The sequence below is a fragment of the Curcuma longa genome, chromosome 4, assembly GCF_044706935.1.
Source record: "Curcuma longa cultivar G26 ecotype Majalengka, Jawa Barat chromosome 4, ITB_CL_G26_1.1, whole genome shotgun sequence".
Lineage (NCBI taxonomy): Eukaryota > Viridiplantae > Streptophyta > Magnoliopsida > Zingiberales > Zingiberaceae > Curcuma > Curcuma longa.
In genome coordinates, this window is record NC_133864.1 from 22,476,754 (window position 1) to 22,504,330 (window position 27,577).

The window sequence follows — 27,577 nt, forward strand, 5'->3', positions numbered from 1 at the left end:
TGTGATAAATTTTATTAAACTTTTGTAAGTTTAAAAATTTATCACTCTCAGTTTACATTATTAAATTTAGATTCATTAACATAAATACATTGAGGAGGCTCCAAGGATATGTTAATTTTGATTTTAAGTAATTCGAAGTTCTCTACGTTCATCAGTGAGTTTCGGATGAAACTAATTGATGACATGAAAGAGGATATTTCGCCAATACGCTATGTGATTTGAGTATTATGAAAGTTAAATATGCGAAATGAGAAATCTTGAAACTTATATGCATGGTTCAATAAAATGCCGCACTTTTTACATTTGAACTGGTGAAGACACACCTGGGATAGAATAATGCATGAAAACTGTATCCTTGATCATCATTAGTTCCATCACGGCAAACTTATCATGCCTACCATCCCAACACAGAGTATTATCATAGTCTTGACACTATGTGAAAATGGTTGATAGACTTCTGAGATTCAATGAAGTAAAAAATAAATAATTATCAACGTAGAGTAAAAGAGTCAATTAAAATGCTGAAATCTATGTCCGATCCAAAATTGCACCGATTTCGAAGTAAAAAGACTCTTTTACTTTATTGGTTCCGTAAAAATACTGAAGTAGTTGATTATATAACTTCAAAGGTTACATTAATTGATGAAGTTATTTATATGACTTCTCAATTTTTTATATTGTGATGCAATAAATATTTATTTTCCCTTCTCTACAATTTGGCTTGATGGAAGTAAAAGAATATTTTTCAATTCACCAAAATTGAACAATATACCATAAATATCAATAAAATTGAAAATGAAATCCAACTTACATTGACCTAAATAAAGTGTTAAAACTAACAAATAAAATCCACAAATACAAACTTGAGACATGTTTAATCTTAAGATAATATTTGATCAACTTCATCCAAAAGTGTATCCACAAATATCTAAATACAATCGAAAAATTTATATCACAACATACATGACAAATTCACTCCATTCACTAATATAATGTTAATAACTTGGACTGAGATTTTACGTCAATCAAACAAGAGTACACAAATTAGGATGTATTAATTGTGCCTGTTAACTCTATAAATTCAGTCAATTACCTGCATGCCACATTCCATTGAAATGGTATGAGAAGTGGAGTCCCTAAATTTTGAAAGTCTAGACAACCAATAGTCAATGACAAAAGCTACTACATGAAGGAGAGCTACAAGAATAATAAGTCGTGCTCCCTGAGATTTCAAGACTTCTGCAACTTGCCTGATCTTGCAAAGAAAAAAGTTTGAAAAGCCCATCAATCTTTTAAAAAAAATAACGATGCTATAAGACAAGACCACTCAATCAACACCTTCATCCTTAAAACAATAGGCACAATGACATTCTTCAAATTGACATACTTAGACTTAACACAAGCATATTCATTAGAAAAATACAAAATAGCTACAAGTATATGAAAATGATTACAAGCATATTCCTAATACAAACAAGCCTCCTAAATCATATGAAAATAGAATGTTTCATAGGCTCCATACATATTCCCTCTTCAAATTTATGATAAGGATAAGGTGGTGTTGTTACTGATTCACTTACAAAACACAGAGGTTAGTGAGGTGGCTGATATTTGATGGAATTGATTCATTTAAAAAGTTATTAACTAGATGGCTACAAAACATAATTGTATTTGGTAAGATAATGTCAAAATGATTTATGAAGAAGCATCCCAATTAATAAGATAGAATAGTAAGATAAGATCATGACTAAGCAAGCACTTACAGAATTGTCAGTGTCTTAACAATCCCAATTGTATCAGGAATTTTCCCACTTAGTTTGTTGTTGTCAAGGAGTCTAAATCCAAGCAATTAATATAAAGTCAAAGAAAAGTTTAAAGGAGAAAGAAAATTGGATGTTGTTTCTTAGAAGTGCTCAAATCAAATTAGGATGGAAAATATTCTTGGAATTAAGCTTGATAATTGATTCTTGTTTAGAATTGACAATAAGAAAAAAAACTTGGGCAAACGATGTCAACACCCTTAGATCTAGAGAGTGCAAGGTACTTTCTTGAATTTAGAGAACATTATCAATCGCCCTTTTGAAGCACTACGAAGCGTGACGGAGACCAAAGGTGGTGGAAAGGAGGCGGAAGTGTGAAGCACAAATGCGGGCAGGCTAAGAGATTGTTTAGGAGGAGACGTAGGCTCCAGCCTCGCGAGCACAACCTCCTTTCTGTAGACGAGAGAAATAGAAGGGAAGAGAGAATACTAGCTGGATTTAGGGTTTAACAAGGCCGACTGGATTGTTGGTGTTCGAGAGACAAGAAAGGGATTTGGAAAAGTTTGAAGGCTAGGGGGAACAATTTAACGAGTTCAAATTTATTACTTCCACATTTATAAATTAAAATTTTATTTTATAATTTATTATTGTATCAAATAAATATTATAAAATAATATATTATTTAAAATTAGAATTGAAAATTATATTTTGTAATATATGAAGTTTAAAATAATATTTATTATATCAATTTTATAATCAAAATTGATTACTATACATTATTACGATGAACTCTAAATAATATTCCTTGAAATAATTTGTAGCAAATTTATCATTAAAATTCATGTAGTTTTCTGCTCAGCGCCAATCATCATGATAAGGATTGCTGTTGCTAGCTTGTTGGGCATTTTCCACACTCATAGAGCCACACTTGCTAGTGTTTTTTGCCCTTGCTATGAAATCTATTGTTACTTTGGCCATGGCTATCATGCCAACTACCATGACTAGAAGTGATTATCAGCTTCTTTGGCAAATCTTCTACCAACAAACCCTCAAGAGTCCGCTAGGTGGTATTTACGGACTTCATTACTGGCACAGGAATATCCATTACTTTTGAGCATATTGATGGAAGGGACAATCAATTAGCTGATGCTCTTTCCAGACTAATCAATTTTCTTATTTTGACAAAATGGCCGAACTAGAGAACCCTAGACAAATTGGACCTAGCAGCAGGAGCGCTACAAGAAGTAGGGAAGAGGCCAAGCCCAGAAGCACGCAGTCAGATAGCCCAGGCTCTGGTGAAATTGGGTCACTCACTGAAATTACCAATAGTTACTCCTCAATATTGTGTCATTCAATACATGAAAAATATATTAATTGTGGTGGGATTCATTATTGTGTAATGGAATCTCAACACAATACATTTTATTTGCTTATAAGTTTTTGAAACAAGAATGCAAAGATGTTGTTTTCAAAAGGGAACTGAAGAATTTGTCTTTCTGCAACCAAATATCAATTCTTGGCTATTACCAAAAGAACCAAAGAAAGTACGAGATTCGAAGATCAACAACTTATAAGGGCAAGCCCCATGAATCTCATGCCCGAATTGAGAAGCGGAAACACTTAATCTGAAGCAAGAGATGTAAATGCTACCTGTGTGGACAAGAAGACAAACTTTGCTAGGGAATGCCCTAATGAAGAAAGAAATGTAAAAAGGATAGCAATTTTTGAACAATTAGATATTCCTAATGACTGCAATATTTTGTTAGCACAGAAAGGAGAAAATCAAAGTGATGCAATCTTTAGCATCTCTGAAGGGGAGGATGGTACTAAAGACGTGCAAAGGTCGATCCAAACCCTTTCCTTTTCTAATACATCCATTTTCATGCTAATAGGAAAAAGGATGGAGGATACAAACCTCAGATCAAACTTAATGAGCAACAAGCAACCTGCCAGCATGATTGACGGAGTAATGAGCAAATTCTGCCACCACAACCAACCACGTGTACATGCTGCAAAAGAGCCACTATGCAAAGAGCAAGAATCCACTGCCCGAATTGCTTGCTTACTGTATGTAACCTTTGTGGCCCTTATTATTTAAATAAATAAGTTCCAGTAACGCCTGCAACAGCAGTGCCCTTTGTTCCAAATAAGCTCATCCACGAACAACAAAGTTACATTACTTGATGTGAAGCTGGAATTACGCGGCTCCAGCAAGAAGTAATTTACTTCAAGAACCAATACGAAGCCCTCCTAATGGAAAAGGACTTCGAGGAAGGTTTCCAACAACTGGACAAAGGTAAGGCAATCCTCAAAGAACATGAGGAAAATGAAGCTGAAGAAGCCGCCAGCGTTCTGTTGGGAAACATAACCGCTAAGGAGGGAGGGGGACCAAAGTTAGTGCGAAATATGCTATATAATCTAACCGTTGAACTTGATATCCCAAGGATTCCAAAATTCATGCTTCGAGCCATTTTGGATACGGGAGCAACTACTTGCTTTGCGGATCAAAAATCAATCCCAAAAGAAGCCCTTGAAGACAACACCTTTGTTGTTAAGTTCAGTGGAATAAATTCTCAGTAGACTGCATGATTGAAATTGAAGCAAGGAAGGATGTTCATTAGTGCAAATATCTTTCGGATCCCTTATACATATAGTTTTCCTATGGTCCTTGGGGATAGTATACAAATGATCATCGGATGTAACTTCATCAAAGCAATGCATGGTGGAGTTCGAATTGAGGGTAATATTCTTCAAGTACGCATCCAAATACTACATAGACAAGCTGAGGGAACAATGACCCTCATCGTCTTTAGAGACAATTGTTGGCTGGGAGACCAGTCAATCCTGACAACTATGGAAGTCGACCTCACCCACAGAAGTCAACTGGTATATATTATACCTGATATAATGATGACTATTGGTGATTTCTACAAGAACATCCATACTTACTCGAGGCTATGAGCAGTGGAGAAATAGTGAAGCAAATCTCCTAATTACCAGAGGAATGGTTGGATGGCTCTCCAACACTCCAAATGTAGGCTTTGCCTATGAAATACAAGGAGTGGTGGACTACTTGATAAGTCATGGAGTCCGAGCCTTACCATGACGGAGGTATTCTACGACAACATTCCAAGGACTTGATTGGGTAATAAGGCCTACAAGAGTTGAAATTCCTATGCAACCTACTGAAGTTAACTCAAAGAACCTGCTTGAAGGAAGTATAGCCTTAAAATTCCAAAACTATATTGCTGCTCAAATTACAGAACATCCTCACTTCAACCAAAGAGATGAAGAAGTTCCAGAAGAGGAGCCTAGGCTGTTGCATACTCTTGCGATATTCCTCGAACTCAATAGTCTTACTGATTCCTAGAAACAAAAACATGAGGACATCCAAAAGGAGATGGAGGAAATCATGCAAATTCCTCCCGGACAAAAAGAGAATCCATATGTTATGGTAAGAAAGCTAACGTTGTATAGACTCAGGATGCATCACTACTTGATGAAACCAACTTTTCAGGTCAAACTTTGAGTATATCTTACTGTTGCTGACCTTTCGAAGAATAGTGTTGATTTCCGATAAACTGTACTAATCCTTGTGGGTTAGGTCATTAAGATGTTTGTAGTTAAAAATCATACGTTCCTCCTTTGATTTCCTTGCCCATTTTTGGGTCAATTGAAGTCCCGAAATTTACTATTATTGTCGTTGTCCTGTGGCGGCTTGTGCTTGGACGGATAACCCCGATGTCCAGTAATGCTTTTACATGTTTTGAAAAAGACTGATTTTGTTGCGGTGTAAGGTGCTTGAGGGATCTATCTTCAATTATAAAGTCAGGGTTCTTGATGTCAAGGTGGCACACAATTTGATTCTTTGCCTAGCGTTTGAGAGGATTGTCTCCAATAAAACCTTGCTCCTTCAATGCCTCCAGTAATGGGCAGAATTTTTCTTTGAACTCCTGCAGTGATTGTCCCACACCATAATGAACCATTTCTTAAATTTGAATATATTCCTCTTCCTCCATATCTAATTTTTCAATAGTTGCTGCTGATGTACCTTAGGGCAAAGTATTAATTGTGGTGAGTTTTTTATAGAAAGTAAAAATGTGTCATTCAATACATGAATTGAATTTGTATTAATTGTGGTGAGATTCATTATTGAAATGTATTGTGTCATTCAATACATGAATGATACAAAACCAAACCCTTATTTTCTATACCACCATATCCACCACGTGATGTTATATCCAGCAATTTTGAGAGAACATGCTGGTTTGCTCCCTTCGTAACCTTAACAAGCTCTGCTGCAAATTTATAGTCCTGATCACAGAAAAATGTATATGCTACTCCCTTAGCACCTGCCCCTCCCTGTCCTCCCAAATTTGTGAACGTAATCTTTAACTCCTATTGGGAAATCATAGTTGAACAGGACACAAGTTTTGGACCACCACAACCATTCGATTAATAGTTCAAATAAATGTGATACACAGAATAGAAATGGGCAACTTGATGTCTTTGACGTCCAAGTCTCGAACAGCTACATCAGTAGCTACGAGGATGGGTGATTTCCTACTGCAAAATTGGCTCAAAACACAATCTCTCACTCTGAGACTTGTCACCAAGAATAACAGCTACTTCAAAATGGCGATTGAGATTCTTAGCAAGATCACACATTTGTTGGTTGAACAAAATGTGCTCTAATAGCCTATGTTTCTCCATAGGCATAATGTAGAACTAGAAAAATATAGAATCCATTAGTGCATTCTAATCCTGTGTGACAGCAAATGAGATAGCAAATATCTACTATTTACCTTATGCATACCTGAGTAATGGCCTTATTAGTAACGAGTGTGTCAGTATTGTCAATGTTAACCTGAACAGGATTAATAAGAAAATTTGCAACTATTCTATGAACTTCCTTTGGCCAGGTCGCAATAAACATTAGAGTTTGACGCTTAGATGGTATCTGACTCACTATTTTCCTTAATTGTGACTCAAAACTAATGTCAAGCATCCGATCAACCTTATCAAGCACCAAATATGAGATTTGATGGAGATTCAATCTTTTCATATTCAGAATATCATTCAGATCACTCAAGATCGTAGTTTTTTATTTGGTGAGGATCAATTAGATGTAGAAAGAATATTTAGGAGCATTACAAATACATGTATACAAGTTTTTAGATATCTATTCAAATATGATATGAATAGCCCCTAAAACTTCACTTTTGTATATTTTGAATACATGATATACCATTTTTACTTATTCAAAAAGAGAATATCATTCAAACGTCCCAGTGTAGCAACAATGATATCAGCTCCACAATCCAACTCCCTTAACTGGGGTCCTTTTTTAGCACCTCCATACAAGCACTAGACATGCATAATTACATAAGAAAAACAATTAGACATCAAGATATATCACATTAAGAAACTACAGATTTCTCCTCTTACTCCTGAAAATATAATTAAATAGTGTTTGTTATCTTGAATTTCCCATGACGGGTACTCAACATAACCATCTTATTCCACTGTAAAATAATGACATTTTCTAAAGCATAGTGGCTGAAGTCCCAAGACATCTCTCCATGGGTTCATGGTGTAAGCATGGGTACATTTAGTCCTCATGAGTATTGATTTGTTCTTATTGTTGACATCATCATCATGCAAACCAAAAAATCAAACTAAGGAATGCAGCAACTATCATCATCAAGCATACCATATAAGATATTCTTTATGATTTACCAAACTTGACTACTTCATCCTGTATTTGAGTGGCCAGCTCCCTTGGTGACAAAATTAGTACAGTGGGGCCCATCTTAGAATTATTTTGATTGCGTTTGAGAACAACAAACCCTGGGCATTAGAAAGCCTAATGTTTTTCCTGATCCTATCTTTGTAATGGCCACAATGTGACGCCCCCTTAAGACAATTGGCCATGACTGAGCCTGAATTAGTGGAGCTAAGAAGCCCGCATCATTTATCTGTGAAAACAACAGACAAAATAAGTTCAGTGGCCAAGAATGTGCAACACCTTTTCACAAAAACAAATGTTGCTCCATTGCAGGTTTATATGAATACAATTGTGTAAAACAAACACATATGGAACCAGGATTTCATTGTGAAATTTGCAAAAAGTTGGACCTCCATAATGTTTGATTGAATGTTCTCAAAAGTGGCCGAGGAGGCTAGTACAACTACTAGGGCAGGGAAATCAGTTCTGCTCCCAATTATTTGTTTAACCATTTTAAGATATGTAGGTATATTAGAAAACTAGTCAAACGTGTCAAAAAGAGCGAAAACTAACAACAAGAATAGCTAAGTGATTGCTGTCAAAAAATTCAAATAAAATTTAAAGCAATAAATCCCATTGAAATTGAAAAATAAAGAAATAAAAAAAATCTAAGACATTGACATCATAACTGAAGTTTAGATGCTGATAACCAACAGAATGAAGCATCACTTAACAATAAAGAGTAAGATCAATGACAAAATGGTAATACCAGAATGACATAAAAAATCAAAGCATGATCTTAGATAATGAAACAAATAAGAAGAGTAACTCAGAATTATCCTTATCAAGTACAGAGTCAATCCTTATATGCTTAACTGACATAAAGTGCTGTCATAATTACTGACTGGCTTTGATATCTTGGTTATATAATGAATCCATGTAGGATCGTGTACGCGCTAGAGGGGGGGGGGTGAATAGCGCGTGTAACTTTTTCGAAATCTTTCATTAACTATCAAAAACTAAGCAGTGGATATAAAATGCAGGGGACACGCGAGATTTACTTGGTTCCTAACCACCCAGGGTTAGTACGTCCAAGGCCTAATTCGGGAGGTGCCCGTCCACTAGTGGTCTCCTTTTCAAACGTCGTTTGGAGGCGGAGAAACCTGTCTTACAGTCCGTAAAGTATAACAATAATAAAGAACAGAATATAAAAATAGACAGTAAGAAATTAACCAAACAAGTGTCGCCGATCTGGAAGTCCTGAGCACCCCGCACTCCTCCTGGATCTTCCTCGGTTGCAAGCGTCTGGCCCCGTTCGCGTTCTAAAGCACCACTAGTTGAGGAGGAAAGTTTCTGGCTTCAATCAATTTGTTTTTGCACATTCACCTCCTTTTATACTGCTCCTGAGTCGACTCCAGGCTGATCTGAGTCGACTCCAGCCGACGTGGCAGATAGAACTTCATCCCGCTCGTTTATCCACATGCCAGTCGACTGGCCCTTCAGTCGACTGGGTTCCAGTCCTAGTCGACTGGGTTCCTCCCAGTCGACTGGATCCTCTGGACTGGTTGGTTTGACTTTGCTTTGTTTGCTTCATTTATGTTTTCTCCATCTTGCTTCCATCTCCTAGTTCCTATAAGACAAACATACAAATATACAAACAATCCTAAGTCTTACCTAGTAGATCTAACTTCATATTTCTACCGAAATCCTAGGTTAGTCTGACGCCTCCTGTTCCACTCTAGGAACGCGCCCTTACCCACTCCACTCAGGAGAATTTATGTCAACCAAGTCCTCCAGACTTGTTGGACTTTTGCTCGGCTCTATCCTCAGCCCCCAGGATTTGTGCTGCGGTTTGGTTCTCTCTAACCAACCCAGACTTCTGTTGCAGCTCGGTCATTCAGACTTCTGCTGCGAGTCGGTCACCTCGACCAGCCCAGACTTCTGCTGCGACTCGGTCACCTAGACCAGCCCAGACTTCACCTAGTGCTTCGACTATGCCAAGACTTCCGCCTGATCCTCCAAACTAGGACTTTCCTTTGCTTAGCCTATAACTAGGACTTTCCCTTGTCCAGCTTCACTCACCAGGACTTCCCTTGCCCAATCTTCCAGATTAGGACTTCCACCGTCTAGTCTAACCGACTAAGTCTTCTCGCTAGTCGGCTGACTAGACTTCACTCACTTCCATACATCCAAACATCAAATCCTGTTTGGGTCAACCCTTGGTCAAACTGACCAGACTTAGGTGTATTATCAAATATCGAAACTCTAGGCAAGATCTTAGTGCATCTTGCACCAACAATCCATATATGCTCAACTATGATGCTAGCATTCACAGGGAAATAAAACAAAAAGTCCCCTATCATCCCACCCACAAGCTATTTATAATCAAAAGCATCCTCATCAATGTTGTTAATTACAATACAGACAAGTCATTCAAAAGCAACTCATCCCAAAGTCATTCAAATCCCACACCAAAATGTCAGTGAATATGCTGATTAAAGGTAGAAATTGTTAGAGGTAATAAGTTAATAGGTTATTGGCAAATAGTGGGTTTAGTCCCACCTTGATATTTTAGGTTTAGGATTTCTATTTTGGTATGAGATGCTTGAGGTCATTGAATAAAATGGACCACTTGATGCTACCTTCAGGAAGAGTGTTTTACATCTCTAAACAATCTAAAGAGAACGTTATTGGCAGATGTCTATATAAGCACATGATTATAACAGGAAGCAGAGGCAACTGCACAACCCAAAAAGGAGGCAAACCACTTATATTATGGTATTTTGTTTATGAGCCAGTGATGCTACACACTAGACTGGTCAAACAAGAATTGGTGACCTTCCGTTGTTGGCTTAGTTTGTGTTTCCTACGAGGGAAGGAAACAAAAATCTTGTGCCAAACCATTGAAATATTTCATTCTACTCAAGTGTAAACACTTTTTGAAAAAAAAGAAGGCTAAAAGACAATTTTAAATCCTTGGAACTGTTGGTGCAGGGAGCACCAAAATCGAACCTATGTTTTAATATTGACAAAGGTTTAAGGTTAAGTATTGTTTGTGAGTTGATGAACCCTAAACCCTAAATATGCAGGTAGCACAATAGGAAAGTCCTATCAGGAGGCTAGGCAAGGCAAGTCCTAGCTGTAGGCTAGGCAAGGAAGTCCTAGTCGGAAGGACTGATTCGTCGAGTTTCAAGCACTCGGATCTAATCTAGACACCCCACCTTGCTTTAACCATCCACGGTTTCGCCAAGGCACTTGTGGTTTTTCTTTAAACCAGACGCCTAGACTTGATCCAAGCGCCTCGAATCACCGATATATAGGCGCTCGGATATGTATCCAGGTGCCCGAAATGTGTCTATATCAGGGACCCGAGACTTCAGCTCTGTGCGTCCCCAATACTTTGATCTAGTTATTTTCATCTGTGTTTTTCGATTCCAATCGGTTTCCATTAAGCCTAGATTGTTAGTTCTAATTTTAGTGATAAAAAATGTCTAAGTAACACCCTAAACTTTTCTTACGTTCATTTAAATTATTTTAGAAATAAATTATTGACTTATGTTGATAGGATTAAGAGAAAAACCACTAAGGCTGACACCTCAGTACTCCTAGCACTGCCCCTAAATTTCCTACAGAAAAACTTAGGGTTAGATTTGATATGTATCTCTGCATTCTAGATACATATGTTGGTCTTTTTTTTAGATCATAAAGACACACTATGGAGGTTATTGAGTACTATGACTTAGGTAACCTAGTTTATTGTACTAGCTTAGTTAACACGGATAGCATTTGAGTTGGAGGTAGGGACTTTACACTCTCTAGTTATCATTAGGGAGTATTTAAGACTTAGACATTCATCATTCACATTTTTATGCTACCCTCTTAGGGACTTGCCATTTGATGATCCCTACTCCCATATCCCATTTAATATGATATATTCATATTTTTTTTTATAGAGGACAGGGTCCCTACAGTAACTTAATTTCAATCTGTTAGACACAAGGTCCAGGATTATATCCTGTATAGAGTATTAGTGACATGTATTTTGCCTTGACCACAAGAGAGGTCACTATGATGTCACCATTTCATTCATTTTTACTATGCATTTTATCACAGGTTAGATATAGACATAAATTTGCATATATTTCATACTATCATTTATTCATCTAGCATCAACACTAGTAGAAGGGTACACATGTCATATTGTCAAATTCTGACCTCACTCCTAGCCTCCCTCGGATTTAATGTTACCGCAGGCAAGGCCACACTATTGAGTGAGTTTGATATGTTAGGGATTAGAAACTTCTCTTTAGCTGGGGTACATATAGATGATGATGGGGTCATATCTTGGAGACGAGGGAACCAACTTCAACCTGAGTAGGCACTGACAAAGGATGAGGAGATGGATGATATTGACCTTATAGATCTTCTTCAACTTCCTCTACCTCCAGCTTCTATAATTCTAGAATGGAGAGTGATTAAATTTGAGGAGGTAGCTATGAGTATTCAGACCTCAATCACTAGTCTTTCAGAAGTTAGTGACTAGATGTCAGTAGACAATGACTAATGAGTACCATAGACTAAAGGAGATCTTGGAGCATGGGTCATTCTCCTCCAAACCCCCCAGTAGATAACAACTATTAGTATTAGAGTGACACTTAGTATTGGGCTTGTAGTTGATTACATTTAACTTCTTGTACGTGACTATAATTGACTTCTTTTACTTGATTTTTGCTTGACTTCACATTACTAGTCTTGACCTGTGATTTACCCATATTGATTTAGCATAATCTAATTGAACTTTCTAGACTTAATCAAATAAAACAACTAGGAATGTGCTCAGTAGAGTAGGATTTTTACTTATGAATTTGAAACCTTATGTTTTAAAACACCTTTCAAAATTTATATTTATAGTTTTTAAAACTTATTTTTCAAAACATGCCTTTTAAACCTAATTTTTCAAAAATTTATGTTTTTCAAATCTATTTTTTAAAATTTATATTTAAAATTTATGATTTTCAAAATTAACTATTTGAAATATGAACTTAGCCTAAGTCTTCTCGTAGAAAGTATGAACCTATAGATTTAGACAGCCAACATTTCATACGCATGTTAGGATTAACTTGCTTGCGTATTGAGCCACTAAAATGGTGTGAAATACTTAGAGTTAAGCCTGAATTACAGATGCTTATGTTAGTGCATCATCCTAAATCTAGACTAAAAATACAAATTAATATTGATCAAGTTAAGTGATCCATCATAGTAAATGACTAATTAGAAACTCACACTTGACTTAGTAAAAACTACTATCTTCTGATAGTCAATTAGTAACAAAAGTTATACATGTTAATAAGGACAATTTCATAGATGTTATATTTTCAAATATTATATTTTATATGATGCATGCTTGGACTCTAAGACTTAGTTATTTTTTTACATTAGAATCCATCTTAAATAGGAATAAATCTTGAAATTGTCACGTAGAACTTTCACGTATGTACTTTTTACTCAAAACTTTCAATTTTTGAAAAGTGGGGAGATTTAAAAACTTTAATAAGTCATTAAAGTCTTCTTTATGAAAATTTAAACTTAACTTTAAACTAGACTAGATTGTCAAATATCAAAAAAGGAAGATTGTCGGTACTGGGTACACTAACATCAAACCTGTGTTTTGATGTTGGCAAAGGTTAAGGTTAAGTATGTTTGTGAGCTAATGAACTGATCTAAGCATGCAGGTAGCACAAAAGGTAAGTCCTAACTAGTGGCTAGGCAAGACAAGTCCTAACTAGAGGCTAGGCAAGAAAATCCTAATCGAAAGGACTGGGCAAAAGTCTTGACAAATCAAGGACATTAGGTGGAGGAACTCGATAAGGTCTGGAGGACCAATATCGAGTCAGACCAAATATTGGGGTTCGAGTATCGGATGCTAAAAAGGAAGCTCAAACATGTCTGGAGGATAGGATATTTGGTCGATAGATAAAATCTCCTGAGAGGGGTAGGTGAGGACGTGTTCCTGTGGAAGGAAATAATAGACATCGGTCTGACCTAGAATTTCACTGGAAATCCAAAATCAAGACCAGACAATTGTAAAACTATCAAGAGTTAATTTTTTTGCATTATACATGTATTCTTCTAACTTTATAATGTAGGAAAGTCAGCTTAAATGAAAATCGAAAAAAGAGGTTCCGGGCGTCCCTATTGAATCTAGGCGCCCAGATGATCCGAGTACCCCTATCTGATTCAAGCGCCTGAACAAGATTATTTCGAACTAGCAAAGCAGATGAGGTGGCAAGTATGCATTGACCAAGATACCTTAGCATCCAGACGCCTGAAAGAAATCCAAGCGTACGGGGATGGATAAGTTGTGATCGGATACGAATCAGATACGCTTCACCAGTTTTCTCCACAGTAGCAGTCCAAGCAGCCTGAAGAATTCCAGGCACACGAAGATGGACAGAATCACGGTGATAGTGGGATCAGATTGGATCAAATCGGACTGAGGGTGCCCGAAATGACTAATAAAAGAGGGTCTCAACCAACAACAAAGAATAATAATTTTCTACCGCTTAATACTTAACCGAAGTGTAAACAAAATTTTGCTTAAGTTGTACTCCAGAATTCTAATACTTCACCGAAGTGTTGCTCCAACAATTTTGCTTAAGTTGTAAACTTTTTTGTCGATAGCTTTTTATACTTATCTTGTCTTTTCATACTTTATTTTGTGAAAGACCAATAAACTTATTACCACTTCCATCCTTTATAAAAGACGAAACCTCCTTCTTAAAGAGGATATTAGTGAATTGTCCATCGAAAACGATCAACGACCGTGGACTTTGAAGTAGTAGTCGCATGCTATGAACCATATAGAAAGAAAACGAGTCTTTTCTTTTGTCTTTCTATTTTTCGCTCCGTCTCTAAAAAGTAAAAAAGTGACAAGTGCTATTCACCCCCCCTCTAGCGCATTTTCGATCCTACAGAAACTACAAAGGCAAAATAGAAGAAATAAAGTATGTAATAATTGAATCCTTTTGCAAATGTTCTAACTGCTTAAACTCTATGAAAAAGGCCTAAAAACTGAAAGATAAACCTTTAAGTCAAACTCTTTAACTTCTTCCATCAACTTAAAACAAAAACTCCAGAATGCTAGTAGATGATTAGAAAAATCATATTTAAACAAGTTTGTGTTCGAAACAAAATACATAAAAAATGGCAAACAATGAACTGAATATAAATAGAGCAATAATAATTCGTTAGATGGTACATCATATGAACAAAATAAAAAGTTAACAAAAATGCATACAACGCAATGGATTTTGATATTTGAGGGTATAAAATGAGAAGTAATGATTAAACTATCAAGTTCTTCAAAAAGAATAATATTTTAACGGCTATGTCATTGACTTGAAGCAATCTAATTATAGCGTGATAGACCAACTTATTGTGTCAACTTTAATCTATTATAAAGTAATAATCATAAGAGAATTGACCAAAGCAAATTTACAAAGAAAGTGTTATCTATAACAAGCATTAAGAGACAAGACTAAAGCAAAGTATTTTCACATATAGATCTTATTCATGAAAGAAGAATAAATAGGAGCGACACATTTTACCCATGACAATGTAATATATCGTAACAAAGATGAAACACACATTAAGATTTGATGACGTATATTTATATTACCATATCTTCCATGTCATAACAAGGACCAGTTTGATCATCAGTTGGCCACATTTGGCAATCCTTAGACATATGGATCATATTTTATTTGATTGAAGGCATGAAGTATGCAAGCTTTTACAACAATGACAAGTAAGATCTCAGAAAAATCCTCTCTTTTATAATTATTATAGTTTATTGATTGTCTATTGTTCTCTTCTTCGAGAATAGCTAAGCAAGATTATGTTACCTACACCCCAAGGCCACAGCAAACTAGCAAATATTGGTTAACCATTGTGTTCTCTCAACTTCGATTTATCCTTCTTATTCCCCACACACTTGTGTTTAAGACTGTGTTAATAATACTTATTCTACAAAATACAATAAATCATAATCTTTAACATCGCTTATGTATAGGCAAAGAGCAATTTGGATGGTGTAAAATATGAGTTTAAACAAACTAAAACAAATATGGGCATTTTAATTTAGAATGCAAGAAAAACTAATGGCAATCAAAGAACTCACATGCCACAAAGTCTTGTATTGCAGCCATACCCAAATAGTTGAGACTAACATGACTTGACCATAATAATTCTTGAAAAAAATGAAGCTAGCATGTCAAATACAATCACCTATATACATAAACCGAACAAAAACTAGTATTTGTTGACCATATCTAGTTAAGTAAAAAGTAAAGTAACAAATTAAATCATGTTAATAAACCTTAACTATGCATGTCCAAGTAATTGTCTAAATATCACACCAAACATAAACACCAAAAGAGTTCCTAGCATGCAATAATAAGACACTACTTCAGGTCAGAGCCCTCAAACTATTAATAGGAAACACAAAAAGAAATGAATTTTTTTTACAACCTTAGAAGGCAACTGTCCAAGAATAAATGCAATTTTTTAATGAATAATACACATGTTTCGATGCTTGTTGAAAAGTTCAATACTCAAAGATCCTTGAAACTTGTACATAAAGGTTAGAAAATAAATATAAAGTAGAAATAAAAACATTCAATTTTAAAAAACCTAAGAGAACAATAAATCATTGTATAAATGTAACAAATAATAATACACAGTAACGATAACAAAGTTGGAAAAGCAGCAATAACATCTACCTAAATTTGGTCAATCTTGCTCACTTATGGCTTCATGAAAAAGTTAAAATAAAATTCAAGGAGAAAATTTAATGTCTCAATGAATTTATAAATGAGATCATTAGAATGCATTAAGCTAACGTCGAAAGTTGAGAAATGAATGAATTAAGTAAGAAAATTGCTAGATGGTATGACCTTTCACTGTTTTATTTATTAAGGTAGATCAATAAGAAGCAAGAGAAGACGATTGACTTGAATATCTAATCCTCAATGAATAGAATGAATAGAAGAATTCAACCAAAAGAGAACTTGTAAACATAGAGATATATTGTGCATTGCGTAGCTGACTAGTAAAAAGATAAACCAAAATGAAATGTATATCAAATATCATTGCACGTCACTGAAGTTGAGGAAATTGGAGAACTCATAGTAGACATGTTCGGTAGTAGTATATGCAACATCTTTTAGAAACATTATATGAGAAATTTTGACGTTTAAAATGAAAACAACTACAAGAGACGAGAGCTAAGAATATAGATCAAATAATAACATGCATCATGGAAAAGATATAAATTATAAAACTATCAAAATTAAAGAAATAATAATAGAATTAACATCTTTATAGTTCTCAAATAATACAATATACAAGGCTTTAGCACAAGGCCTTGGACTAGGTCTTGATAATGGTGAAAATTTTCTAGATTTTGGTGTCATTCATCAATATTCCTCGCTGATAGAATAAAGTACCTTGCAAAAGAACAAGTAAATAAAGGAAAACAATACTATGAAAGTAAGAATAAAAGTTGTGTTTCAATGTTTGACTAGGAAACCATGCCAGAAATTTCAATTTTGATTAGACATCAACAAATTTTAATTTAAGAAATGTGACAACAACTATGCTTTATCTCACTAGGTGGGATCGACTATATAAATCCTTCTATTCCATTGGGCTTTATCTCCTACTATATCATCATTTATATTTAAATAGAATTTATCTTATTTTATTACTGCACCAAATCTTTTTTGGTCTTTCTCTTCCTCGTTTAATATAGACATTTATCATAGTTTCACATTGTCTAATTGGAGCATCTATTGGTCATCTAAGTACATATCCGTACCATTTTAAACGTGTCTCTCTGAATTTTCCCTTAATAAGTGTCATCCCGACTTTCTCTCTAATATTTTCATTTCTTATCTTTACCATTCTTATATATCCGCACATTCATCTTAACATTCTCATCTCTGTAACTTTTATTTTCTGCTCATACACTTGAGTCACAATCCAACATTCAGCTTCATATAACATAGCAGGTCTAACTGTCATTTTGTAAAACTTTCTTTTAAATCTTAAAAGTACTTTACAATCATAAAGAACACCTGACACTCTTCTCCATTTCAACCAACCCGCTTGTATTCTATGTAAGTCAATCTTTCTATCCTTTTGGAGAAATGATCTTAAATACTTAAAACTCTTAGTTACAAATAACTCATTATCTTCTATCTTAACAATTGTCTCATTACGTCTAATATTACTAAACTTAAATTTCATATATTATCTTTACTCTACTAAGCCTAAAATCTTTCACTTTTAGTATTCCCATTAAGATTCGAGTTTAACATTTACTCTTTCACGTGTTTCATTCATCAAAATAATATCCTCTACAAAAGTGACAATTGATTAAATTGTAATATTGTGCTTGAGTTCTATTATTCTTCACAAGATGAAGCTTCAAAATTCATGTCAGATATATGCTATATTTGTGCTTTCTTTTACGAATAATCCTACAAGTAATGGGTTTAAAATCCAACTGTCATGGATCATAGTGTAACCTACTAGAAAATTTACTTTTGAGTTTCATTTATTCATTTAGTTCCATCTCATAGGTCTTTGCTAACTATCTAGCAAGTGTATAAAACAAGCTTAATAGATACGATGACTATTAACCCAGTCATTTTGCAAAATATAAAGTAGAAGTTTATCTATGACATAGAAACATGATTCAAATAAACTTGTTAAGTAATTTAACCGATGATAATCCAACCGGAGAGAGGATCTCAATCCCACGATCAACAATAAGAATGTCCAGAATACCTAAATATTGATTATAATCCAACTAGGTAGAGGAACTCAATCTTACGATCATGAAGATAATAAGCATAAAAATGCCCAAAATATCTGAATATCGATTATAATCTGACCGAGGAAAGGAGTTTGATCCCACGACCATGAAGATAATAAGAAGAAAAATTTATGGTATGACTCATTAGTTTATTACTTTTATAGTTTGCACAATTTTGTATATTTTCTTTATTCTTATATAAGAGAATTAGAGTACTTATTCTGCACTGATCGGGTATTTTTTTAGTTTTTAATATCAGGTTGAATACTTTGTAAACCATTCAATACTTTATTTTCCTAGGTACTTCCATACTTCTATCTGAATATTATCTAGTTTAATTACTTTTCCATTTTTCATCCCATTTAAAGCTTATTTTACTTTTGAAGTTTGAATTTTAGGATAAAAATTTAAATTTCTATACTTATTTGACCTACTTAAATTACCTAAGTTAAGTTAGTCATCTAAACTTTCATTAAAAAGTTGATGAAAATACCTCTTCCATCGCTCTTTTATTTCTTTATCATTTACTAGTACCCTATTGCATTACAATTTATTTGAATAAGATCTCTTATCTTTCTTTTTCTCGCTTTAGTTATTCTATAAATATCTTTTTTACCTTCTTTTGTATCTAATTTTCGATATAAATATTCAAAAGTTTCATTATTTGTTTTATTTATTGCTTTCTTAGCTTGTTTCTTGGCTTTTGTATATGTTTTTTAAGTTTTCCTCGTTCTTACAAGTATATAATACATTATAGGCTTTTCGTTTTCTTTTACTTTCTCATTCTACCACCAAGATTCTTTATTTGATGATGTACATCTTTTTGACTCACCGGGTACATTTTTGACTACTATTTTTAACTTTGATACTATCTTATCCCATGTCGTATTCGAGTCGCCGTACATTTCTCCTAATACTTGTAATACTATCTTCTTCTTAAATATGTTTTATTTTTCCTCCTTTAACTTCCACTACTTAATTTTAAGAGTCGTGCATATTTTTCTTCTATTGATACTATGCTTGAGGCGTTTATCCAACACTATTAACCTATATTAGATAGTTAAATTTTCTTCAAGGATGACCTTGCAATTATAAGTCTTTCTATCTTTTTTCCTAACCATAAGAAAGTTAATTTGCGATTTATTATCCCTAGTTTTGAATGTGATCAAGTGTTCTCTCTTTTTTTAAAAAACGTATTAGTTAGTATAATGTCATATGCTATTGTAAAATCTAATATAGTTTTCCTTTCTTCATTTCTTTTTTCAAACCCACAACCCCTATGCACCCTATTATATTCCTCATTTTTCACTCCTATATGCCCTTTTAGATCTCCTCCTATTAAAATCATTTTGGTTGACGGAATATTTTATAATACCTGATCTAGGTCATTCGATAATATAGATTTGATGTGTTCATTTAATCCTATTTGAGGTGTATATATGTTAATTATATTAATAGTTTCTTTCGCTACACTATCTTAAAAACTATAATCATATCCCTTTTCTAACTACTCTATTTTATCCATTATCGACAACAATACCTATTCCATTTCTTGTTTTAATTGTTCATGTATACCATAACTTAAAATTCGAATTCTCTATCATCTTTGCCTTCTCTCCTATCCATTTTAGCTCTTGTACACACAAAATATTAATTCTTTTCCTAATCATCGTATCTACTTCATCCATTATTTTACCAGTCAGTATTCCTAGATTTTATGTTCCAAACCTTATTAGATTTTTCATAATATTTGTTCTTACTCAACCTATGATGTCAACACATTCCTTACGAGGAACATCCTAATATTAGGATAATAGTTTAATTAATTAATTCATTAAATATTTGTCTGTAAGTCCATGCTGGCTAGCAACCTAATGCGCAACTCTCGTTCTTTTTCAACCAAGCTTGGGACTGACTTTGGCAGGGTTGCATAATGCATAGGATATAAAGGGAGGAAATGAATGAAAATTAGAACACTTACGAGAGTACCTTTATAACAAAGTAGAAATAGGGAAAACTTCCTATATAGACTCATATAGAGATAATGTAAAGGAAAACAAAGGGAACTCAAAAATAGAGAGGCATGACGTGTCTCAAGAAAGTAACAACGATAAGATAACTTATAGTAGCCAAGGGATATTAGCTGAACATAGTAAGTGCATCCCAAGATCCATGGTAGAAGATAACACATAGTATCTGTTAAGGATCGGTGCGTTCGCTAGAGGGGGGTGAATAGCGTTTTTCGATATTTCTTGATCTTTCTCTGTACAGAGATTAGCGGAAGCAAAATAATAAAAGAGATAAAAGATCACAACGCTAACCCGGTTCGATTTACTTGGTCTCCACCTCCGCAGAGGTGACTAATCCAAGGATCCACACAGCCCACACACCCTTTTCACTATGAAAAGATCTCCTTCTCAAGAACTCTTGAAGGCGGAGAAACCTTTACACTTGATCTCTTCCTCTTATGAATAGAAAATAGCTTTGGGAGGAAGAGTAGAAAAGTAAAAGACAGAGTGTTGAAGATCTTACAAAAATGTACTCGAAAAGAAGAAGTGCTCTCTTCAATCTCGCAGCTGTCTTTTATGCTTTTCATGACATCAGTCGACTGCTCCCATGACCAGTCGACTGATGGGCTTCAACGGCTACAGAATCTGCATTAATTAGCCCAACGTTTGAATTCCAGTCGACTGCTCCTAGGCCAGTCGACTGGTGCCAGTCGACTGTCTTCTTCTGGCTCGACTGATCTTTTTGTGTATGACTTATTCAGCCATCAGTCGACTGAAATTACAGTCCAGTCGACTGATACTCTGATCAGTCGACTGAAAATACAGTCCAGTCGACTGATACTCTGATCAGTCAACTGAATCACCATTCCAGTTGACTGACCAAGCTGAAACTCCCTTTTCAGCTTCTTCTTCAGCCCTTAGCCTTGACGTAAACCTTCAAACGCCTTCCACAAGCCTCATGCCCTTCCTTGCACTAGCTTGAGACGTTTCCCTCAGCTTCGTCGTGCTAAGTCTTCCTTTGCCAAGAGGCCGCGCCTCCGGGACTTCACCTTTTGCCAAGTCTTCTAACCTGGACTTTCCTGTGAACTCAATTCACACGCGTTAGATCACCAACATTGCCTAACTTAAACATGTTTTAGCCAAACATTAAAACCCAATAATGCTTGGAGCAAGATTGCACCAACAGTATCTAATGTAAAGAAAAGAAGATAGTGAAGGTAATTTAACCATAGAAAATAGTGGATGATATATAATAGATAAGATAATATAATATAATAGTGAAAATAGAATCACCCCATTAAAGTAGAATCCAAATAATCTCAATGAGATGTTAGTTCTTTTATTCTGCTACATCATTTTGCTGAGGTGCATATAAACGTAAGGATGATGAACATTACTATTCAGTAAAAATAACTGAAAAGAATGAGAATAGAAAAAATCTAATAAAAGATAGAGAAAATTTTAGAACAATGTTTCATTAGAAAATACTAGGACAGTCGAGAATAATTTTTGAATTTTTGAAAAAGTGATGAAGTATTTGAAACTAAAGGTAGAACTAACTTGACTTAAACTTTGAACACTTTGGTGAACCAAAGGGTATAGAAACATGCTTATGAACACTACTATACTCTAGAGAACTTACTGTACTTACCTTAAAGGAGGGCTTACTATATTTACCTAATTGCAAGAGTTACATTAAAAAATTTAAAGATTAAATAGATTAGGAGTCATTTGACTTGAATTTTAAAAGGATGGATGACTACCATGACTATAAAACGGGAAGGTGAAGGTGTAGCTAAGAGAGTTGAAGACAATAATGGCATATCTAGCTAGTAAAGTCCATGAGGCTCATTCTTGACATTAATTACCTTGCCTCTCCTCGAATTCGGAATCAAAACAAAAATGCGTCAAAGATGATAGAGTAATTCATTAATCTAGTAAGCTTACTGATAGACAATAAAGTTAGTGAAAACTGAGGGATGTAAAACATAAAAGATAAATGTAACATAGATAAAAGGGAAACATCTCCAAAGACTGACACCAATTGACTATCATGGCATCGATCGACACCAATTGACACGTGGGATGGTGTGAGAACAAAGAATGAGGATATGCTACTAGTGATATATGCAAATGTTCCTAAGTGAGGATTTAGAGAGACAACCCAAAGATATGGAATATACAAATGGTAAGATACTACCATGGGAAAATGAGTTAACTAGTTGACATGTAGTACTAATTATAGATTGGAGTCGGAGGAGCCTTGGGTACTGCTCTACTAGAACAACAATAGTAAAATTAAACTAAGCTGATAAAAAGAAGGTATCAAACTGAGTGGGGAATTTTCCTCCATGGCTAGGCGATGAGCACATGATGAAGATGGGGGGTTTTGCCTACTACTTGGTCTCACGAGAATCACTAACACAAAGTTGAATAAATAGAGGTAGATCAAATAAAGGAGCAAATGCCATCTTTAGAGATTTGGTTGAGACTTCAGTCTACTGTCACATGAGGTGGTGTTCGAGCCATGAGTACTTGTCATGATTATGTAGGATCTAGTGATGTTTGATTTGCAAGTGATTGATGCCACTCGATCCACAAATGACATGCAGATGAGGGAGACACTCTACAACTAATGCTTGTGATTGAGTAAAAGTCAATCGCATAGAATATATTAGTGACAAACATAGCTACAACGAAGAGTTGGCTGGTGGAAGATGCTCATGTAGAAGGCTTCATTGCTAGAACATGAAGCATAGCGGAGACCGACTCTCGCTTTTATAAAAAAAGAGTGGTAGATTTGAAAAATTTTGAGGGGTGAAATTATTTCCAACCTTGAATCCTAGGTAGACCTCCATGTTAATTAGTTACATATTTTACATATACACCCATATAGATGTATAGATGTGCTTATTTACTGATTTGTCCACAACAGTAGCAAGTTAACTGTGTTGCAAAGGTAGAATCCTTATCCTTTACTGTGTGGTCTTTTTTATTGAATAGGAGACCCATTATAGTGCATTTATGCAAAGGGCGATTCACGTGATGATACTTGTATATTGTACATTAGTAATCCTAAAATGCCAAATGTTGTCATTGTTACAAGCCCTATTGAAGCAGTGGGAAAAAGGAGATGGGTCTGGATTTTCCTTGTTGAGGAAAATTTTATTTTTCTGAGAGATTTTCCATGCCATATCCTTCTTGTTCAACTGTTGTACTAATCTGAATAGCTAGGCATTGAGAGCTTGTTTGATCCCCAGTGGTTGAATAATAGTTAATAGGATTCCTCACCTCATGAGAAAATTGGAATACTTCTGTTTGCTACGCTAACTACCTAGTTGATTCCTTGGCTTGTGTATAGGGTTTGTACTAATGTTTGGGAGTTATAGCTCAAGGAATTGTAAGTGGATTGATTATATCGAGGTTGGTGGGTAGTTTGGATGTGTCTGTGGTGATTTTATACCGTTTTCAGCTTTATCTAGTTGTTGCCCTTTTTGGTGCAACAAGATATAGTGTTTTCAGATTTATCTAGCTTTTTCAAATTTGGATGTCAAATGGATTTTGGGTACCTAGCCTAAATGACCAATTAAGTCAAAGAATTCACATTTAATTATAAAATATAACTTACCTGAAATATAAAAACATTTAGTAAACCACCTACTCATGGAGTAATTTACTTCAATCAAAAACCTATAAATTTAATAAGTATTTTTAGTAATATGATAGTCCTAATTTATTAACTTCTTCCTATCGTGACTTTAAGAGGCACCATTACGTTTCAATATTCTACACTTTCGCATCTTCTGTTCCTTAAAATCACATTATCTCCAAGTTGCAACTCATTTAACTTAGTTGTAGGGATGACAATTAGACCCGGACCCGATGGAGAATCCGTTCCCCGAACCCATTTTGATCGGGGAATCCCCGAATCCGAGAAAGCGGGGATGGGGATGGGGAATCCCCGAATCTCGGAAAACGGGGATGGGTCGGGGATGGTATTCCAAATATTCCCCGTCCCCATCCCCGAACCCGACCCATCTTATAGTTAACTCTTTTTATTTTTTTTTCTTTTGTAGGATAAGTGGTGTCAAAATTTTGAAAAATGGAAGAACTTCAAACTTATTGTATCGATTATGCATTAGTTGGATGTTGTTTTAGAGATAATGTTTTGTTTTAGAGTTTAATATTTGATTTTATAATGTTATTTTGTAAGGATTTTATAATATATATATATATATATTTAAATTAATATTAAAAAAAAATAAGACGGGGATGGGGATGGGGATGGGTATGGGTATGGGTATGGGGATACCCATGAAAATATCCGCGGGGAAAACCAACTCCGAAACCCGCGGGGATCCCCGAAACCCGCTGGATACCCGAAACCCGACGGGGATGGAGATGGTATTTAAATTATGATACCCGACGGGGATGGGGATGGGGACGGGGATGATATATGGGTTTGGGTTTCGGGGACGGGGATGGAGAAGGCTTCCCCGCAAACCCCCGAACCCGTTGCCATCCCTACTTAGTTGATATAGCCACTAACCTTATTATTGAGCATTCATTTAACTCATTATTTTGGCCTAGCCCAAAAATCTGGAAACCCACTCGGTTCATTTGAGTCAGATTTAGTGGTCAATAGCTTCCCATACTCAGGTCGAGCCTTGGTTTGGAATCAATTTTTCTTGACTTGGAAAACTTAGTTTGGTTTTATGTTGGCCAAAAACTAACTTGACTCAACCCAATTTCACCCCCATCTTGTAGGATCGTTGAAAGCGCTAGAGGGGGGGGGGGGGGTGAATAGCGCTATCGGTAGCATTTTTGATTTTCATAAATTCGCCCGTGAATACGATCAGAGTAAAGTAAATGCAGTGGAAAATGTAAATCACAAAGACAAGGGTATTTTACTTGGTTCACAGCCACATGTTGCTACTCCAAGGCCCACGATCGTTTGATCGTTTACATTGGACAATCCACTAAATAACTCCCCTTTTATGAAAGGGAGTTAACGATTACAAAATATTGGAACGGTAAAAATATTACCGTCCTTAGAAATTAAGTACAGAATTGATTTAGAATTACCGAAGTAGAAGATATGCAGACTTCTCGTGCAACACTTCGGCGTTGTGACGAGGTTCCCGGATGTTGCTTCGCGCGCAGACAGTCGTTGGTTGTCAATGAATTGTTGTTTTGAGGGGTCTCCCTCAATGCTCTTATATAGGGCTTTCTGAGGGCCTGAAAACCTTTTCGGGCGCCTGGAAACCTTTCTAGGCGCCTCCACGTTGTTCGTCGATCCACCATCGGCGCTGCTAACCCGACATTTCCAGGCGCCTGTATCTCTTTTCGGGCGCTAGTATGCTGACGTGGAGATTCCAAATGAACTTTGACTTCCGCAACGTTTAGCCGAATCCGGGCGCCTGAAACTACTCTGGCACCTAGAAGCTGAGGTGTCCCGACCACTGAGACTCCACCACCTCACTACTTCGCTGGTCCAGTTCCATTGACGTCCGATCACCTGGAACAAATCTGGGCACCTGGACTCCGGTCGTCTGGATCCAGATAAGGGCGCTCGGAACCAAAGTTCCCACCCCTCCTTTCTTGCCTTAAAAGTTAGCTCAAAGCAAAAGTAACAAGAAAGGATAAATAATTTTCCAAGTGTTTTTTGTCTTAACTTCGGATTTCCAGTGAAATTCTGGATTAGACCGACGTCTACTGTTCTCACACTGGGAACTCACCCTTATCCACTCCACTCGGGAGAATTTACCTGTTTGCCAACCAAGTCCTCCAGACTTGTTGAACTTTCTGCTTAGCCTCGATCCTCGGCCTCCAAGATTTGATGCTAGACAACTGGTCCACCTGACCTGCCTAGACTTTCCGTCATACATTTGGTCCACCTGACCTGCTTGGAGTTCCACTGTCATCCATCTGGTCCACCTAACCTGCCTGGACTTTCATTTGGTGCACTTGATCCGCCAAGACTTCTGCCTAGTCCTCCAAACCAGGACTTCTGTTGCCTAGCCTCCAGCCAGGACTTCTGTTACCTAGCCTTCAGCTAGGACTTCCATTGCCTAGTTTCCACTAGGACTTGCCTCTGCTTAGTCTCAACTAGGACTTTCCTTTGCTCATTGTACACTTAGATCAACACGTTAGAAATCACCACACACTTAACTTAAACCTCTTGCCATAATCAAAACTAAAATTTGATCATTTGGTGCTCCTTGCACCAACACATCTTACATCTATGGACAAATTCTCTAATGAAAGATTTCACTTGCATTCATCTCTAGTAATGGTTTTCTGTACATGCATTCTTTGCAAGTCTGATGCCGCACTCAAATAATCTCAAAACTCTGTATTGCAAGTCTTCATTTTGAAAATGTGTTTCAAAGAAATTTATATATATACACAACAGATTGTTGTATGGCTAGTGATTGTTTTTGTTTGGTATATCAGAATTATATCATATAAATTAGGCAATGGCATGCGGCACAGATGTTTGATTTTGGAATTCTATACTATTGAAAGTGCTGCTGCTTATGCATTGTTATCATACTTCAAAGTTTTTCCATGAATATCTTTTCCTACTTCAGACATGGAAGTTCATATATACACTGTATAATGAGATATGTCTGCTGCTTACTAACAGTCACAATAATGTATATACCAATAGCATGCTCAAACAGTAAGTTCTTTTTGATTCTTCTGCAATTCAGTGATTCGATTGCATATCAAATACAATTTGAATATTTGATGAGCAGCTTCAGTTTCTCTTTGATCGTAATTAACCTGGTTTTTTTATGGGAACATTTCAATAGTGTAGATTCTTGAGTGGCTTTACAAGGCCGAATTTAAGTTTGGAGGTTAGATTGCAAATATTGACATAGAGAATTTATTAAATGGTGAAACAAATTCCTCTGCATGAACTTTGATCTTATAGAATACCCATGGTAGTCATAGTGTCATCCTATTACATTCTTGGAATCCCATGTAGCAGTTAATTGACAAAGAAGACCACATCTCATTCTGTACATGATATAATGATGATCCTATAAACTTGTATAGTTGAATTTGGGAAAGAGTAAAAACTTAGGAGTTAGGAAGGAGATAGCATATTTTTCTCTTCATAGGCTGACATCATCAATTTTAAGTTTCGAAGTTTATGCTAGTTGAGTGATTCTGTTTACTTGCATGTAACAAA

General features: G+C 35.7%; 1 pseudogene; it reads right to left on the reverse strand.

The window, feature by feature from the left end:
- Positions 1 to 4,986: 4,986 nt before the first annotated feature.
- LOC141827288 (DEAD-box ATP-dependent RNA helicase 14-like) lies at positions 4,987 to 25,680 on the reverse strand (annotated as a pseudogene).
- Positions 25,681 to 27,577: the final 1,897 nt, after the last annotated feature.